The sequence below is a fragment of the Zingiber officinale genome, chromosome 1B, assembly GCF_018446385.1.
Source record: "Zingiber officinale cultivar Zhangliang chromosome 1B, Zo_v1.1, whole genome shotgun sequence".
Lineage (NCBI taxonomy): Eukaryota > Viridiplantae > Streptophyta > Magnoliopsida > Zingiberales > Zingiberaceae > Zingiber > Zingiber officinale.
This window is the reverse complement of record NC_055986.1, coordinates 68066666-68070619: the sequence shown is the minus strand read 5'-3', so window position 1 is coordinate 68070619 and position 3954 is coordinate 68066666. Positions and strand designations below refer to the sequence as shown.

At 44.0% G+C, this 3954-nt stretch overlaps 1 long non-coding RNA gene across 1 annotated transcript; it reads left to right on the top strand.

The window, feature by feature from the left end:
* Positions 1 to 1522: 1522 nt before the first annotated feature.
* LOC121970461 lies at positions 1523 to 2063 on the top strand. The gene is made up of 3 exons (XR_006108933.1): positions 1523 to 1593; positions 1673 to 1745; positions 2023 to 2063. It is a non-coding gene; the product is annotated as an uncharacterized LOC121970461 (long non-coding RNA).
* Positions 2064 to 3954: the final 1891 nt, after the last annotated feature.

The following is a 3954-nucleotide window of genomic DNA, read 5'->3' as shown; positions in this document are numbered from 1 at the left end:
TACCGATGCACTTAGCTAGAGGTCCAGAGGGACTTTAGCTTGCCACCGAGTTGTGGTCACAGATTTGATTCAGGATTTCTCTGAGTTAGACATTGAGGAGCAGGGACAGACAGAGCAGGGTATTCTTGTTACCATAGTTGCTCAGTCGTCGATCAGGACGAGAATCCGAGCGACCCAGTTGTTGAGACCTCATAGAGCTCAACGTGAGGCAAAGTGGTCCATATTATCAGATAGATGATGTCAGAGGCATAAGACTGCTAGAAGTGTTATGCTGACCAGAGTCGGAGACCCTTAGAGTTCTCCATTTGCGACCAGGTATTTCTACGAGTTTCACCCACGAAAGGGGTGAAGAGATTGGTCTCAGAGGTAAGCTAGCTCCGTGATACATTGGACCTTTCCAGATCTCGGAAAGAATTGGAGCAGTAGCTTATCGGTTGGCACTATTGCCGTCCTTGGCAGGCGTTCATGCCGTATTCCACGTAACTACGCTGAGGAGATACGTACCGGACCCGACACATGTGCTGACAGATGTCTCAGTTCCTATTCAGCCTGACGTCACTTATGAGGAGATTCCGGTACGGATTCTCGACCGGAAAGAGCGTCAGTTGCGGAACAAGACTATCCGGCTGGTTAAGTCGGATGGCAGCATCATTCGGATGAGGAGGATACTTGAGAGCTCGAGGATACGATCCGAGTTCGATATCCCCACCTTTTCACTTGAGGTATGTGATTTATTTACCGTTCAGCATTTATACTCTATACCTATTGTTAGTGTTTGCTGATGGTAGATAACGAAATTTGGAGACCAAATTTTTATTAGTGGGGGAGAAGGTAAAATACCGGAAAATAGGCGAATATTAATAAGGGATTTTTCCGGAATTTTTGAAAATTTTTCGGGAATTTTTCGGAGCTTGTACGAACGAGTTAACGGGGATGGAAACGGGGCCGGGAAAAAGCCTGTTTAGGCTACCCCATTTAAATGAGGAAAAGTTGAATTTCTAAATTTCCTTTTTCTTTATTTATTTTTCTTTTCATTTCTTTGTGTCGCCGTTCACTCCTTTCCCCTCGCGAACCCGATCCCTAACCGCCTCTCTTCTCCCTCATTCCCGACCCCGACGTCGAAAAGCTCTGCTGCGGTTTCCTTCTCTTCTCCTTCCTCTCGGCGCCGACCACCTATTCCTCTTCTTCCCGAGGCCGATCGATTTCCTCTCCTTTGCCCGACGCCAACTCGAGCCATTCTTCATCGAGCGACCGCCGACCGAGCCTGCTTCCATCTCTTTGCGGACACCAGGGGCCGCCGGAAATCGAGCATCTGAACCCTAGGTCTGGTTCCTGGGCGCCGGTCGAAGATTTCCTTCCTCCTCCGGCCGTGCGAGCACAAGGGATGCAGATCCCTTGCCGACAGCCGATTTCCCTTTATCTTCCGGCCACTGCTTTGCACTCCTCAACCCTAGTGCCGGTCACCGTGTTGTTCCTCTGTGTTGTGCCCTAGATTTTCTTGTTCTGCCGGATTCAAGCCAGACAGCGGTGAGGGATCAGTTATCAGCGGCTGAGGGAAAACGATTGGCACTATTGTAGGTACGGCAGATTTGGGTATGTACTGTTCGTATCATATATCATGCTAGTCTGATCATTTTAGCTTCGGACAACATTGATTTTTAGTGATCCACAGTTCCGATGATCCTGCTTCGGCGGTGACGCCCTCGGGCCGTATCCCACCAGCGGTCACTTGATTGTGAATTGAGGTAAGGAGTATGTAATTGGTTTTGGATGTAGATCAAAATGAATTTGGATTATTTGATTAGTTGATATATGTGTCGAATTAGGACTAAATCGGGTAAGATGCTATGATTAACCATGTTTATTACAAGTCCTAATTCGAATGGATTAGAAACGATTGAGGAGTTAAATGATTCAATTAGTGTTTATAATTGGATCTGAGTTTATATTAGCTTCTTGAGGATTTGATTTAGCTAATTTATTTATATGTATTTAGCTAAATTTGGATACCATGTGTTACAGGACTTTGATTCGAGACGGTGTCTCGACGAGGATTTATTCGGATACGATTTTTCTTATTGGAGGCGGGTACTTTGACTTATGTCTTTTGATATGCATAATAAAGTGTTTAACATATAGCAAGAATTGTGTTTTCCATTTTATTTGGTTGGTCACTACATGATCTGTTACATGTTGTTTGTTTATTTATTTTGCACTGCATGTTATTATTTATCTGACCATACATGCTTTCGGTAGTGACCCAACCATGTGATACATCATGTTCTGGACCTAGGGTTTTATATGATACCCTATCTGTTTGTGTACCTTTCATTTGATACATTGACTTGTGGTACACCTTGTATTTATGTATGGATCTTGCTATGCTATTCATGAGATTGCCATGCTTAGTGTCATGCATCATGTTTGCATGCTGTGCGATTGTGGCTCCGCTATGGTTGAGCCCATCGCCAGTTACATGTACTGCACACACCACCACCACCCATGGGTTAGTGGTATATCAGACAGGTGTGTGGCGGTTCTGCTGTTTGGCTCCGTTGGTCAGGTGACTCAGCGTGGTAGCCGGCAGTCAGTTCCGCTCTGTTTGGCTCCGCTGGCATTTAGTGTAGCAGCGTAGTAGCCGGCAGATGTTGGACTTTGTTTGGCTCCGTTGGTCAGATGACTCAGCGTGGTAGCCGGCAGAGATATCCACCCCGTCATTATGTACCGGGAGATGAGAGCATTGAGCTCCCCCATTTATGAGTTGGGGCCAGAGGACAGGAGTACTCCGACAGCATTCCGTCCACTCAGTCACTGTCAGGAGCAGTGATGTCCGAGTGCACGGTCACCATATGCATTTATTGCATTATATTGTTGTGATTGTTGCACTTATATGCTGCATTTGTATGGATGCATTTGATTGACATGCATACAGGATTATGATTTCTTCGGTTTGACGACCTGTTACCTTTGTACCTTGATTCCGGTTAGTACAGTTGTCTCCTGATTTGATTTCAGTTGCATTTATTCCTTCTCGTATTCAGGAGACTGTACGCATGATTAGTGTTATCTGTTATTTGTTTTATTATGTATATCAGTTGTACCTGCTTCGTGTTGGACTCACCCCGCCTCCATTGTTGATATTTTCAGGTTGAGGCTGTCCGGAGCAGTTCCAGTCGCTGGCCCCCCATCTGCACGTGGAGCTAGTTCTCTACTAGATCATTATTTGTTTTATTTTGGCCTTTTTCTTTATCAGACTTTGATTTAGTATTGTCTTTGGATTTTTCCTATGGATATTGTATGGAGTGATATCTTTTGATGGATTTTTTATATGATATTGGATTTGATTCTACTACGTGCCTGCCTGGACGGCAGAAGAGGTGAGTTCGTTGGATTTGAGCTTTACGAGTGTAGTGGAGTAGGGTGGATTTTGAGTCAGAGCCCTATTGTTATGGAGATCTTTATTAACTGCGTGGTGTTTGTCTTTATTTTTTTGTTATCATTCCAGCCGCCTGTGGCTGATGTATATGTGATATGTAGAAAGTTTCATATTGTCCGCCGTACAGGGGAGATGCTGCCAAAATTTCTTCGGACAGAGACTCCTCTGGGGCGTGACAATAAAGGCATTTGTTTTTTGTTATTATACTTACTTGTATTGGTGTCAAATAAACTAAGTATAATAGCGTCATTGAGTAGAAGGTTCTCACCTATATCAATTGGTTAGTTGAATCGATAATGAGATGATATAGGGAACACTACTCTTAATCATTCCTAGTTGAGTATTGACATTCAGGGACAATGTTAATGCAATTAGACTAGCATGTAGATCAACTCGATGACTTGATCTCACAAGTCATGGATATAGAGATATCAAGTTGACACATGGGTATGCATTGGAGAATGTATACTGAATGACCCGCCATGAGAAAGTATCATGGATCATTATATGAGTGTCAT